We start from the raw sequence: 16,014 nt of genomic DNA, 5'->3' as shown, positions 1-16,014 counted from the left end.
TGAGGCTGTGTTCTCAAATGGAGACTTCACTGGGGGAGAATCTGCTTCCAAGCTCATTCAGGTCATTTTCTTGTGTTATTTGACTGAGGACCTTGGCTATCTCTTGGCTGTTGGCTAGAAGCCACTTTCCAGTCCTAGAGGTTGCCCGCTGCTCATTCTCTCCCATGTAACACGCTCCATAGGCAGTTCACAACATAGTTGTTTGTTCCATTTTTTTTTTTTTAAGAGATAGCATCTCAATACATTTTCTAGGCTGGTTTCCAATTTCTGGGCTCAGGCAATTCTCTTGCCTTGGCCTCCTGAGTAGCTGGGATTATGGGACTATAGGCACATGCTACTGTGCCTGGCTAGTTGTTTGCTTCTTGAAGACCAGCAAGAGAGGCTCTTTCTCCAGTCTACTAAGACTGGATCTTATATGATGTAACCTAATCACAACGGTGACATCCTCTCACCTTTGTGGTACTCTGTTGGCTTGGAGCAAATTATAATATTCCACATTCAAGGGACAGATATCATACCAGAGTGTGACTCACTAAGGGTCAACTTATGATGTGTCTGCTACAAAAAGTCTATGCTTAGAACAACTGGAAAAGAAGTTTATATCAAAGTGATTTTCAGGAGTTTTTTTTTTTTAGAGTTCAGTGAAGAGGGCATTTGCCTGGGGGGCAGTGTTGGGTATACTGAGTGTGCAATAGTTGCCACCAAGATGTCAACCCAAATGGTTGAAAGGGTATACCATCTTCAAATGCCAGATCTGATATCATACTGCTTGAGGTTGAATTCCAACTCTGTTATGGATTATTGACAATGCAATATTACTTCTCTGTGCCTCAGTTTCCTCTTCTATAAAATGAAGATAATAGTACCCCACTGAAGGGTCAACATGAGGATTAAGGAGACATCATTTGAAATGGAGGCTGATATACAGTAAGTTCTCACAAAGCATTAGATGTTATTTTTATTATTTATTTCCCTGTTGACGATCTGTATTGCATCTGTCATTCATGAATTTATCTAAATCTATTCTTAAACCTGTGTATTTATGTATTTTTCTTTTTTATATATAACAGCTTTATTAAGAAATAATTGATATGTTAAAAACCTTGCACATGATTAATGTACTCTATTTGATGAGTTTGGACATACACATATACTCTTGATACCATCACCACAATAAAAGTAAAAAACCATCCCAATGACCTCCAAAAGTTTCTTTGCATCTGTGTGTGTGTGTGTGTGTGTGTGTGTGTGTGTTAAAACATTTAACATGGGATCGACCCCTTAACAAATTTTTAAGTGCACAACACCATGTCATCAACATCAGGCACTTTGTTGTACAGGAGATCTCTAGAACGTATTCATCTTCCACAACTGAAACTTTATACCCACTGAGCAACAACTCCCCATTTCCATCTCACCACAGCCCCTGGCAGCCACCATTCTATTCTCTGTTTCTATGAGTTTGATTACTTTAGACACCTCATCTAAGTGGAATCATGTAGTATTTGGCCTTCTGTGAGTGGCTTATTTCATCCAGCACAATGTCCCTTTGGCTCATCCATGTTGTGTCTTTTTCTTGATGTGAGGATTTTAGTGTAATCCTCTCCAGCCTTTTCAACTTTAGGAGCTCTTCCTTACTTCTTTTCATGGATTTGGTGAAGTAGTCCATATTTATTCCATGTTCACGTGTTATGATACTGATTGTATTTTCTCAAACATTTTTAAATTCCAGACTATCAATAATTCTCTTGAAGGAAGTGTAATTTAATATAAATTTCCTTTAATGTATTTTAATTATATGTGTCTTATTCTTTAACTGAAGTAGAGTTAAGGGGTAATGAAATCTTGTGAATATTGGTTACTATGTATTTTATATAATATTATATAATATATATGGTTATATGTTATATATTAATGTAATATATACATATATGTGTATACATGTATGTGTATATATTGTTATACATATATACACATTATATATGTGTGTATGTGTTATGTGTATATATTATATTAATGTAATATAATACATATATGTATATATGTACGTGTGTATATTGATATCTATATATAGTTTGTAGTGGTGAGAGAAGAGCAACATCTTGGGAACTTACACAACCTGTAGGTTGGAGGGAAGCTGACTTAAATTTACTGAATTGAGTAGCACCAATTTTGTGCTCAGCTCTACACCAAGCTCTATACAGAAACAAAAAGGAGATAAGCTTCATTTCCTATGCTGGGGCTTACAGTGTTGCTAGGGAAACAAGGCTCATACATATTAACAGACATAATCTAAGATGGCATAGCATTGCATCAAAATTAAATGACTATAAGGATATAAGTGACATGGGAACTGGGAACTCCAAAGAGGGAGGACAGGTTGGGGAAAGCTTGCTAGAGAGGCTTCAGATAAGTTTGGATTAGGTAGGATTCAGAGATGTAGGAAAAAATGAAAGAGGCTGGGTGTGGTGCGCATGCCTGTAATCCCAGCACTTTGGGAGGTTGAGGCAGGAGGATCACTTGAGTCCAGGAGTTTGAGACCAGCCTGGGAAATACGGCAAAATCCTGTCTTTACAAAATATACAAAAATTAGCCAGGCATGATAGCGCACACCTGTAGTCCCAACTACTGAGGTGGGAGGATCACTTGAGCCCAGGAGGCAGAGGTTTCCGTGAGCCAAGATCACACCATTGCACTCCAGCATGGGTGACAGACTCTGTCAGAAAAAAAAGAAAAAAAGAAAGAAACATTCAAAAATGGGAAATATTTTTAACACAAATTTGTTTTTAGGACTATCCCAACCTTTCACAAGACAGTGAGGAGGGCAAATGAATGATTTGTGTTAGGGAGAGAGTTGTAAGGCATTTACTTGACTTAATCATTATGAGGTTACCACTGCTCTCATTTTGTCCAGTAGATTTTAGGATAATGGGGATTAAAATATCCACATGAAACAAGGAAAACAAAATGCCAACATCTGAAGTGTGATCAATGTCACAGTGCAAGGTGTTAACATAGGATCCAGTTTTCTAGTTTGTTTAAAAAAAAAAAAAACCTACCAAGAATTTTAAAAACTGTTTGATCTCCAAAAATTGCAGCTAGCCTTACATGTAACTGCAAATGAGTATTAGAGACAACAAAAGAGGATATTGATTTCCCATCTAATTACAACATATCAAAAAGTATAAAATGCTTCATCTTATCTTGCTATTATGTATGCTGAAAAAGTACTTTTTGGTCTACACTTTCTTTTGAGTCCCACAATAAGTCTACGAGTAGAAAGCATGGTTTATACATAACTACATTCTATTGTAATAACATATCTTCAAAGTTATATTTCACTATATGTAATGGGACAATGTATCTTAACTGGCTGTTTACAAATTGCATTACATCATACCAGGCAATATTATCAGTTAAGAACGCTAGTAATTGAATGTCATAATTCAATCATTTATGACCTTATCATTTCTCAGACTCTCTTACAAACCAGTTTTCTACAATGAACTATTGGACTGAGTTGAAAGATAGAAATTCTCATAAGCTGAAATCTACTTCTCTCAGCTATAAATTCTTTGGCTAGTAAATACAAGCTCATCTTATGTACATACAGTAAGGCACTACAGTTCTATTCAACTATTTTAGTACATCTTGAATGTGCTTTCTTTCTAACTGAAAAAAGAATTGTGCTCATAAATTCTCCCTGAACTCCTCAAAGCCATAGTGAACACTGCCTACAGAGAATCTATTCTGTAGATGCCCTGGGCTCAATATTGATTGTGACATTAAATAAATGGGTTTGATCTTCTCTTTTAAACTCTCAAGGCTACAAGTAATGTAATCTCAAAGTAACAGAGGAAAAATAGACATAGGGATAGGAAATCTAGGCTTATATCTCATTGCACCAGAAAATAGCCCATTTGAAACCTCTATCTGTTCTCATGTCAGCTGGGAGAGTGGGATGGGGCCTCTCATATTCACTTTAAGTATGGCTAGATGTCTTAAACCCGAGGGCTTCCTGATTTTTTTCGTGAAGTTTACACATTACTCAAGGGCACATGACTAGTGGCAAGTAGGTTTAAATTCAGCTCACACTTGTCTTGCCAATCTATATGCCTGCTTGAGCCTGTATCTGTTTGAATAAAGGAGTATCTTTTTTCTCATTCACATAAAGGCTCTTTATGGACTGGTTCTGTCCCTACTAAAGAACACCCTGCTGGCTCCCAACGCAAATGCATTAGCTCTGCCTGGAGGATCTTGAACAACTGTGATACATGTCTTCACTCTGCCTACTCTAGCTAAAACTGTCTTTCTCTGTGTGAAGAAGAAATTTCTCAATTCATGTTGAAGACAATTCACAACTCCCTTTAACAGGGAAGAAAAGAGAAAGCATCCCAGCTTCATTAAAAGGCTATTGTTTATGTTAATTCTCTCTTTCTGCCATAAAACTAAAAAAAAAAAAACTTAGCTCCAAGACAAAACATGATGTCATTAGTCCCTTATGTGAATTCTCATCACCTGCTAAATGGGTTCTACTGACTCCCAGACACGCTTTGTTAACTCCATAGTTGACAGTTTTATTCAGTCGCAGGAAATTCTCCTTTACTTTCTCTGTGTTTCAAAATCTGTCTACTCCTACCACCACCATTTTTCAAAGCTCAGGGCAAATTCTGCCTTATCCAAGAACCATTTCATTTTTGCTTCTTCAATTCTTTAATGTTCTTTTGCCCTCTCTGCTCATCTCCATAACACACACTCAGTCTGTAGCAAAAGACCATACATCACACGTCTCAGAGCACAACATCGTGTATGTAGTTGGGGTGACAGCAGCAGCCTCAGTAGGAAGAGAGATTGGGAGAAGAGGCAAAGTTGGCAGCAGCAACAGCTTCAGGGCAATGCCATGGCAGTGAGGAGATGAGGCATTTGTCGTAAGGAACAGCATTGCTTCAGTCCATAGGCTTGCAGCAGAGACTGCTGCAGTGTCCATGAACAAACATGGGGAGTTCCTAAATCCCTGTGATATGCCTGGGAGGAGAAAAGAACTCAGAGTGGCTAGGAGAATAGCTTTCATCTGGTGGGTACTCATCTGGAAACTCTGTAGAGCATCTACTGTCCTGCTCCTCTGTTTCTCATAACCCCTAGCCTCAGGCTGATGAACAGGGAGTCATGGTATAGATCATCACCAACATGCCCACATTGCCTTTGTGCAATTCTGTCACCCTCTCAAGCTCTTTCCTGCTTTATTTTACTGTGCATTCATTTTCTTCTCCCACTTCCATTCCTTTTTCTGGCACAATATTATTCCTTTTCCGTAAGAACAGGTTTAGTCCTTGAATGTGAGGATGATGTGGGTAAAGCTTGAGGGAGCCAAAAAAGCCCAAGCACACCAGACTACTCTATCCACCTTTAGGGGCATATGTCCTGAGGTTTTCTCTGCTGTCTTTGCTCATATTAGTTCCTCTGCTTTAATTTTGTTTTCTTCCAATGTTACTTGCATGACTGCTGGCAGCATATTTAAATCAAATGCTAACTGTTTCTTAAAGTATTTCCTGAAATATGATTTTTTATTTCCTTTTAACATGCACAGACTTAGAAGCAACTTGAGGCAGGATGGGAGCATAAAAGACAGCCAGGATGCCAAAGTCTCTGAGCAGTGAGTAGGAGTCTAAGAAGTTGGAAAGATTCATGGACCTCTTCCAGTATGTGAAAGCCACAACTGTGGAGCAAATGGGAAAGCAGGTCAGGATCCAAGAATTGTGACCACAATTTTGGATATAATTAGGGCACTGAGACCAGTCGGGAAGAACCCAAGGATGATCCGGGTATAAACCAGGAGCAAAGCATGCTGGAGAATTTTGAATGTTGAAGTGCATGTCCAGCTCTAGATGAAACTTTCCTGCTAAAAGAGTTAGTGCCTGTGAGAGAGTCCCAGACATTGCAGTCCTCAGTTTGTACTTCTTTCATAATGCTTATGTTGGACTTTGAAAGTGCTCATTTCTCTTACTAGTTTGTAAACTTCTGGAGGCCAAAGCCTGTGATTCACCCTTGTTCACATCACCTGCGTTGCCTAGTGCAGTGCATTTACACTTTGAAATTATGGACTTGCACAGTGATAAAGTTTGGATATGTGTCCCCCCACAGATCTTATGGAGGTGGGGCCTGGTGGGAGGTGATTGGATCATGGGGATTGAATTTTCATAAATGATTTAGTACCATCCCCTTGCTACTTTCCTCTCAATAGTGAGCGAGTTCTTGCAAAATCTGGTCATTTAAAAGTGTGTGGCACCTCCCTTAACCTGGCTCCTGCCCTGGCCATGTGATGTGCCTGCTCCCTCTTCTGTCATGATTGTAAGTTTCCTGAGGCCTCCCCAGAAGCTGAGCAGATGCCAGCATCATGCTTCCTACACATTCTGCACAACCATGAGCCAATTAAACCTATTTTTTTTATAAATTACCCAGTCCCAGTTATTTCTTCACAGCAATGTGAGAACGGATTAATACACAGAGCATCCAGAGAGAAATATCCAGCAATCAGTTGGAGCTGAAAGGCCCAAGAAGGAGAGGGAATAGAAGGATGACATACATATTTGGATGAAATTCACATATAGGAGGAATCCAAAAAAGTGTCCATAGAGATAAAAAGGTAATACGTTGAGGGTTGAATATAGGGGTATATAAATTTATTTATTCAACCAACATTTATTAATAATTACAATGTTCCAAGCACCGAGCTAGGCACAATTATACAAATATACTTGAAGAGTAAGCAATAGTCTGTACCATCGAGGATCTTCAGTCTTCCAATTGTGGTGACAGTGTAGAAAGAATCCTCAAGGCCGGGCACAGTGGTTCATGGCTGTAATCCCAGCACTTTGGGAGGCCGAGGCGGGTGGATCACAAGGTCAGGAGTTTGCGACCAGCCTGCCCAATATGGTGAAACCCTGTCTCTACTAAAAAATACAAAAAAAAAGTTAGCTGGGCGTGGTGGCAGGCACCTGTAGTCACAGCTACTCAGGAGGCTGAGGCAGGAGAATCCCTTGAACCCAGGGGGCGGAGGTTGCAGTGAGCCGGTATTGCACCACTGCACTCCAGCCTAGGTGACAGTGAGACTCCGTCTCAAAAAAGAAAAGAAAGAATACTCAAGAAACTGGGTATGACTAGCAATGATATACAATAGTTAAAAAAATGAAGACAAAAGAAAGACAACTTTATTTGTCTGTCATAGGATCACTGTTCACCTTTAAAAATTCTGTTTCAGAGCTTCAGTGAGGCAAATCTGCATAATGTTTGTCATCCTGGCTATGTGATGACATAGGAAATAGATGTACATTTTAGGAAGACTTGCATTGTTATTATGTGAAACACCTAGTAGGAAAACTTACAGGCCGGGCGCGTTGGCTCACGCCTGTAATCCCAGCACTTTGGGAGGCCGAGGCGGGTGGATCACGAGGTCAGGAGATCGAGACCATCCTGGCTAACACGGTGAAACCCCGTCTCTACTAAAAATACTAAAAATTAGCCGGGCGTGGTGGCGGGCGCCTGTAGTCCCAGCTACTCGGGAGGCTGAGGCAGGAGAATGGCATGAACCCAGGAGGCGGAGCTTGCAGTGAGCCGAGATCGCGCCACTGCACTCCAGCCTGGGCGACAGAGCGAGACTCTGTCTCAAAAAAAAAAAAAAAAAAAAAGAAAACTTACAACTCCATGTTTCTTTTTCTTCCAATGGAACTATATTTTTAGCCCATTGTAATGATCTGAATAATGTTAATGATTTCTTTGACATTCATTTATAAAGATGAGATTTTAATGGCCAGTAAAGCAGTGATCCCCAACCTTTTTGGCACCAGATAGCGGTTTCATGGAAGACAGTTTTTCCACGGATGGAGTTGGGGGAATGGTTTTGGGATGAAACTGTTCCACCTCAGATCATCAAGCATTAGTTAGATTCCCATAAGGAGTGCACAACCTAGGTCCCTCACAGTTCACAATAGAGCTTGCACCCCTATAAGTATCTAATGCCATTGCTGATTTGACAGGAGGCAGAGCTCAGGTGGTAATGCCCTTTCACCTGCTGCTCACCTCCTGCTGTGTGGCCCGGTTACTAACAGACTACTGACAGGTAGTGGTCTGTGGCCTGGGATTTGGGGAACCCTGCAATATGTCCAAATCCCAAAACTCCAGAATTCTCTGTGAATAAATTGTTTTGAGAGAGTGGTGGTAAAACAGTGTGAGGAGGTTATCTACAGGGTCTTACTTTATTCTCTCTTGGTAAAAAAGTACTTTTCGGGCCGGGCATGGTGGCTCATGCCTGTAATCCCAGCACTTTGGGAGGTCAAGGTGGGCGGATCACCAGGTCAGGAGATTGACACCATCCTGGCCAACACAGTGAAAACCCATCTCTACTAAAAATACAAAAATTAGCTTGGCGTGGTGGTGGGTGCCTGTAGTCCTAGCTACTTGGGAGTCTGAGGCAGGAGAATCGCTTGAACCCGGGAGGCAGAGGCTGCAGTGAGCTGAGATCGCACCACTGCACTCCAGCCCGGCAACAGAGTGAGATTCCATCTCAAAAAAGAAAAAAAAAAGTACTTTTCATCTACAGTATAGTTTTAGACACCTAGAAGAGATTATTCAGGAAGATCCTTTCAAGGCAGTCGCCGTTCTTAAAGATTTGAATTAAACATTGATGATCCATTTTGCCTGAAATTTTGTTTCAGTGTTACTTGTGGCCGTGCTAGCAGCTTACAGTGTCACATTACTTGAAATGAAAAGGAAGTTCTGCATTTCGGTAAAAACAAATTCCATAACCTCTCACCAGGAAAAAAAAAGGTTGCTGTTCCTGTAAATTACTAAGTGTTTAGAAAGGTGTGGAACCCACATGCAAAAAGGATTGCAACATATTGAAAAAAAATACAATGAGCCAGTTACAGAGACTTAACACTGGCCATGTGTTGCCAAGAGATTTTGTATCACTGTTTATATGAAAGTGCATAGCACACAGATGGGTACACAATTATTAGTTCAAATATTAGTTCAAGTCTAAACTGTTTAATTTTTTATTGTGTAAGTGGAAAAACATTCTGTTGAAAGGTATAACTAATCAGAGGTTATTTTATTAATAAATCAATTATAGACACAAGTGAGAGGATTACCCCTGAAATCTTAATGGAACTCAGAGGACTTTGAATCAATGTCTTCCTTAGACCAAAGGGGAAAATTGAGTTGCTTATCTCAATCTGGGTTCTGGTCTGGGTACACTGAAAAATTAATAATGAAAGATTTTTTTAAATTTCCTTATTATTGGTATTTATTATCTTCATAAAATGGCTATCTTTAGAATTAAACAAATGAATTAAAAACATTATGTGTAATGCAACTAAAATGCTGATGCTCTTTCCCAAATATTTTTTGGTAACTGTTTAATACATGAGTTGACAAATATTCAGAAATTATTAGAAACATTTCTTAATGGAAATCCCGTTAATTTGATTTAATGAAATTTGAAAAGTGAACACCTAGCACAAACTTTTAACCACCAATAAATAGGATGCTATGTGATTTTACTTTTCTAGGTGCTGGGGATATAGCTGTCAGGAACTATAGACAGTCTGGGATTTTACTCTACTTTCAAGTTAATAGGCTAGCCTGTTACTGTATCAGGGACACTGGGAAAAGGTATTAGACTCTTGAATCGGAGATAAAGGACTCTATTACTTATGATGTAACAGGCAGCATGATCTTCACATTTTCTTGTACCAATTTTCCACGACCCCCAAATTTCATGGGGATGACACAGGGGGGCCTGTACAGATGCCTATACACTCATTAGAGAGAGGAACACTGTGCTTAGAGAACTTTGAGTGCAGGGTAACAAGTCTGTTCTTTGTCTAGGAGAAGATACTACCTTATCCCTCCAAGGCTGTTGCTTGCTACAAACATAATCCTGAAGAAAGGCCCAGGTGAAGACCAGTGAGAGCCTTGCATTCTTGGTATATCCAGCAAGACTGGACAGGGACTCTTAGGGCCTGTTAGCACGTTGCCTTTCCTAACAAAAGCCATAGTTTCTTGCACTTAAAGAGCTTACATTTTGAAATTAGAAGGATTCTTGCTGATTAAAGGATTTCATCCTGGGCTGTTTTACTCCTTCTCAACTATGTCAGCGTGACCTCGAAGCTTGCATTGGCCTTTTCCCCAATTTTAGTTTTATACTCACTGTTTCTCCATCTTCCATTGTTATTTACATCTTCCTTGTTAAGTCTCATGCATTAGTCAGATTTTGCCTACATCCCAGGAGCTATATTGCCGTCACAAAGGCTGGACTGACTTTCTCAAGACATTCCCAGGCAATTTCCTTAAATCCTGACCATCCTTTCTGGATAGTCAGTTACTCTTGCCCAAAGCAATTGCATAAAGCAAGTGCCCCATGTAGACCTGAAGACTCAGGCCAGTCACAGTTTTGCAGGCCATGATACAACCTGGGTCACCCTGAGCTAGGCTTCAAGACTCTGGGCATCTGTGTCTGCTATGTCCAGCTAGATGTTACATGTGTGTGGCAGAAGAGGACTGTCTTCTTCATCTATTGTTGTAAAACAAAATGTGGAGTTTAATTGAAATCAGAACAGGGATACATTAAACAAACACAAAGTAGTTTTCCGATTTTTGGACTCAAAGCATCTTCAAAACATTGGGGATCCAGCTTATCCCTGAGAGACATCATCAACCATTACTAAAAGTTTTCACTCTTTGAACTATTCATTCACATTTTGTTGCAGAAAACAGGACAAAGTTCCAGAGATATCCTTCCTTTCTTCTTTCTAAAATACACTCACAAACAGGGACTTTTCATAGTTTAAAAGAAAAACAAATGCTTTCTTTCTTGGCTAGTTGGCCTGTTACTCTCACCCTGGAATCTCATCTCTCAATAAGAGGGTCCAGGGCACCAAATTCAAGCAGAAATTCCAAGGACATCACTTTACTTGTCTTTCTATGAAGTTAAGTATGCGTTAGTCTTTCTATGAGGGAGACAATCTTCTGGGATTATTACACCAGTCAATAGTCCCAGGAGGGTGGGGCAGGGAGTGGAAAGGAGGGTGAATGCAATAGTTAAGGCGTAAGGGAAAAGAATTTCTTGCTATCATCAGGTCTAGTTCTTTAAAGCATGATCATGCATTGAAATTTTGCTATGAGTAGTGACCAATATTAGAAAGAAAAAGGTTCGTTTGTCTTACAGTTGCTTGACTCTGAAGATTCTGAGCTGCCCCAGCCTATGTCCATGAAGAATTGTAAAGAGCCCTCAATTCACCTGTGCTCTCCCAAGAGAGAGCTAGCATGTTATGGGGTGGTGGAAACCCACCATTTTTAGCACCAACTGCTGAAAGATAGAAAATAAAAGAATTGAGGATTCTTAGAAGAGAGAAGACTTGAAGGTGACCATGTAAGGCTTATTCTATAGCCTCAAGTAAGATGATGTAATATAGAAATTTAAAAAAAAAATTTGCACTGTTCTCTGGATTCCAGCTGTGTTCATTCCGCAAAGTAGTGTGTCTAAATGTTTTTCCAGATATATTGGGCATGATAGCCAGTTTACCCAGTATGTCATAGTCCTGGTTATGATGAACATAGTTAAGAAGTAGAAGAGACGGAGAAAGATTGGAAGAAAATGGAAATGTGAGAGATTGTGGCTGTGCAGCAACAGTTAATTTATATGCATGGCTGTGTATATGAATGAGAATGTACATGATTCATGGTTTAAAGATGGTAGTGTAATACATGTACCTGTATGTATGTATGATGGAACTAACTAGCCCATTGTATATTAGCTCCAAGCTACTATTGTGGTTTTAAAAAGCTGAAACAGTCATTTCCTTGCCAGCTTCATTATGTCACATATAAATATATGTTCTGTGTGGGAAAGAAAAATATTGTATAGGCAAAGGAATTTCTATGAGAAAGATACAGAGTCTTTGAAAGAGACTTAAAATCTATGACTAAATGAGAGAAATAAATGACATTTCTACTACAACGCCCTTGTCAGGTTATATTAGAGAAAATTTATGTCACTGACAAGCCAAAGAAGGAGGCATTTGTATGCTACTGACAGTTGGTACAATATGTGTGTAGAAATGAACTTAAGTGTGGGAAACAAAAGAAACAAAAAACCTGGAAGAGAGCTGACTAGAAAGAGAACAAATAGGAAAAAGTGAAATACTTAGCTATATGAAACAATTTTTAAATAGTACTGTGTTAGATTCTCAAGGACGGATATGTGCTGACACAGTGTCTGGCATTTCAGACCAAGTACTCAGGTTCACATTGGATTAAACTTATCACCCCAGACTTGAGCCAAGAGCTCACCTTCGTCATGACCACTCAGCTATTAGCATCATGGAGTATAGCAGTGTAAATGGATCATACAGAAGTCCTTCTGGTTTTAGAATAAAATGGCAAAGTTGGAGAGAGCCCCCATGAAGATAATGCTCTAGTCAGACCTGCAAATATTGGCTGAATAGATGGTTTGGACAGAAAGTTTCAAGCAAAGAATTTGACTAAGTACTATTATGGGTTAACTAAATTGAGGAAATCTAAAAATTTCTCATAAAGATGCCCAGTTTCTTAAGAAATTGCCCTTGTTTTTGGACAATGAGCCACATCTTGTATTCATTCGAGGCCTCCACGTTGCTCCACTGGAAGAAGCTGACTGCCCTGGCAATGTGGCTGTGACTACACAGCTTGCAGTGAAGTAGGCTTTGGACCACTGGTAGGAGAACTCCCTCCTAGAAACCAGAGAAATTCAAGAGGGGTTAGAGAACTATGAGTTATATTTGGCACCTACCAAAAAGTCATGCTGAAAATGTGGGATTCGGAGGCCAAGGAATGAGGGGGATTGAGAGTCCACACCGTCCAGTACTGGGGATTATTTTGCTAACATGTACTATACACAAGCAGGAATTTAACAAATACTTGGTTGATGAGCTCATTATGTATTTTTTATCCTCATGAATTGTGGGAGCTAAAACTGGATTTGGTGTATTAATGTCATTATCATTTTTGTATTACAACACTGAGCAAACAAGTAAGTAGTTTTTGTTGGTAAGACATCTTTTTTTAAAAAAATGACAAGGATAAAAAGAAATATTAGAAATGACTCTGTCACTAAGGGGTTATACCTTGGGAGACAAGACATACTGGCAAAGAAATAATAATGCAAGTCATATTAGATCAGTTCCAAACACATTTGTTCCCCCACTCCTTCCGGAGACTTGAAAGGCAAAGCCTTACTCTTTTGAACTAGTTTCTCTTTTCTTTTATCCCTCTTCTATCGTCTCTCTACCATCCTCAATCTTCAGTGTTGAGTTGGAAAACTTAGATCATTTATAAGTTCTCATGATAATTTGGTTTGAGAAACACGGTGTAGGCAGCAATTGTGGGAGAGGAACAGTCCCAGGGGAGTGGTAGTTGCTGGGCCTTTTACAGAAAGAGCAGGACTCTGATAACTAGATATAAATGCGATGGGTATTTCAGGAAGGAGGAAGAGCCTGAACAGATCATGTCTCAGGAATGAATGAGACCTGTTTTGCTGCAGTGAGTAGTGAACTCTGGAAAAGAAAAACTGTGGCAGAGAGATGGGGCAGTGGGCAAGTGGTTAAAGGTCTCTAATAGGGCCTTATTTAATCCCTAAGCAGTGAAAAGTCAATGCATGCTTCTACATAAGAATTTAATTTATACCAAACAGGTTTTAAGAATAATTCTGGATTGATATATGGAAGACGTGAGGAAGCAAGAAACAGACTGCAAAATGGTACTAATAAGAACTAGAAAGAAATGTAATAATCATCTTAGTCAACTTACTCAATTTCTGGTGTCTGGTGTGTGTGCACACGTGTGTGTGTGTGTGTGTGTGTGTGTGTGTGTGTGTGTATGTATTGGGGTGGAGAGCAAGGAAATTTAGCAGAGAGGTTGCCTAAGGTCATAAGCTAATTAACAGCAGAAATAGACTAGACCTGACTCACAGTTTAGGACAAGATCCCCTATATCAGGGGTCCCCAAGCCCCAGGCCACAGATTGGTACCGGTCTGTGGTCTGGTAGGAACTGGGCCACACAGCAGGAGGTGAGCAGTGAGTGAGTGAGTGAAGCTTCATTTGTTTTTACAGGTGCTTCCCATACCTCCCATTACCACCTGAGCTCCACCTCCTGTCAGATGAGCCCTAGTATTAGATTCCCATAGGAGTGCGAATTCTATTGTGAATTCTGCATGGGAGGGATCTAGGATCTAGGATGCACGCTTCTTATGAGAATCGAATGCCTGATGATCTGTCACTGTCTCCCATCACCCCCAAATGGGACTGTCTAGTTGCAGGAAAACAAGTCTAGGGCTCCAACTGATTGTGCTTTATGGTGAGTTGTATAATTATGTCATTATATATTACAATGTGTTAATAATATAAATAAAGCACACAATAAATGTAATGTGCTTAAATCATTGCAAAACTATCCCCCACCCCCTGGGTCTGTAAAAAAATTTGTCTTCAATGAAACCCATCCCTGGTGCCAAAAAGGTTGGAAACCACTGCCCTATATCATTGTTAGGAATCTATGGCAACATCCAGGAGCTAACAAATGAAGGCAGAAGTGGGGCCTGCCATTTTATCCAGATTGTAAAGCCATTTGAGAGGAAGTAGAACATAAGAATCAATCGGCCAGGCATGATGGCTTACACCTGTAATCCCAGCACTTTGGGAGGCTGAAATGGGTAGGTGGCTTGAGCTCAGGAGTTCAAGAACAGCCCGGGCAACATGGAGAAACCCTGTCTCTACTAAAAAATCCAAAAAATTTAGCTGGGTGTGGTGGCCTGTGCCTGTGGTCCCAGCTACTCGGGAGGCTGAGGTGGGAGGATTGCTTGAATCCAGGAGGTCAAGGCTACAGTGAGCCAAGATGGCACCACTGCACTCCAGCCTGGGTGATAGAGCAAGACCCTGTCTCAAAAAAACAAACAAACAAAAAAAGAATCAATGAAGATATGATTAGTAATTGAATTGTGTATTCGTTTGCTATTGCTGCTCTCCCAAATTACCACAAACTAGATGGGTTAGAGCAGCATAAGTTTGTTATCTTACCATCCTGAAAGGTCAGAGGCCTGAAATTGGTTCCACTGGGCTAAAATCAAGGTTTCAATAGGGCTGCCTTCCTGCCGGGGGCTGTAGGAGATCTGTTTTCTTGCCTTTTCCAGGTTCTAGAGGTTGCCTGCATTCCTTGACTCCTGAATCTCTATCATCTTCAGAGCCAGATATTTCCTGCTGAGTCTTTCTGAGGCTGCATCACCCTGACCCTGACTCTTCCATCTCCATCCTTCATGCTTAAAGGATCCTGGTGATTACATTGGACCCTCCCGTACAATCTAGGATACATTTTTAACCTTAAGGTCAGTTTATTAGCAACCATAATACCCCCTTGGATATAACATAGCATACTCATAGGTTTCAGAAATTAGGACATGGACATCTTTGGGGGAAAGGGAGGAAGCCATTATTCTGCCTACCGTAGATAGAGTATACAGAGGTAAAATAAATAAAAGATAACACCAAGCTTTTATAATTGAGAAACTGTAAAGACAAGGGTACACATGACAGAAATAAAGAAGCTGAAGAGGGGAAGCTGATAGGGGGCGCAAATCATCTGAGAAATGTCGTGTTTTAATTTGTGGTGTTCTATTCAGATGAAATATCCCAACAGGCATTACAAAAGCTGAGGGTTAGAAATGTCCCTATTTAGTTAGTGCTAATTCCTACTGTAGTAAGACGTTTTTCATGTTCTTATTTTTTTCTATCAGTATGTTTCCTTATAGTCAAAACTTTTTGGCAGTAAAACTTAAAGACAGAATATATATAAATGTCTGCTATGCATGACAGATTTCATATTATGATTAACATGCCTTACTATTCCAGAATTTAGTTATCTTGCCTTTAAAATGATTTTCTCATGGACACATAGTGTTATATTATGTATAAGAAGTTTTAAAAAGG

At 39.9% G+C, this 16,014-nt stretch overlaps 1 long non-coding RNA gene across 1 annotated transcript; it reads left to right on the top strand.

The window, feature by feature from the left end:
• Positions 1-829: 829 nt before the first annotated feature.
• LOC129525954 (uncharacterized) lies at positions 830-6,566 on the top strand. Its single transcript, XR_008670530.2, has 3 exons — positions 830-927; positions 5,588-5,739; positions 6,480-6,566. It is a non-coding gene; the product is annotated as an uncharacterized lncRNA (long non-coding RNA).
• The last annotated feature ends 9,448 nt before the right edge of the window (positions 6,567-16,014 follow it).

This window comes from Gorilla gorilla, chromosome 10 (genome assembly GCF_029281585.2).
Source record: "Gorilla gorilla gorilla isolate KB3781 chromosome 10, NHGRI_mGorGor1-v2.1_pri, whole genome shotgun sequence".
In the NCBI taxonomy this organism is placed as follows: Eukaryota; Metazoa; Chordata; class Mammalia; order Primates; family Hominidae; genus Gorilla; species Gorilla gorilla.
This window is presented reverse-complemented; position numbering and strand designations above follow the sequence as displayed.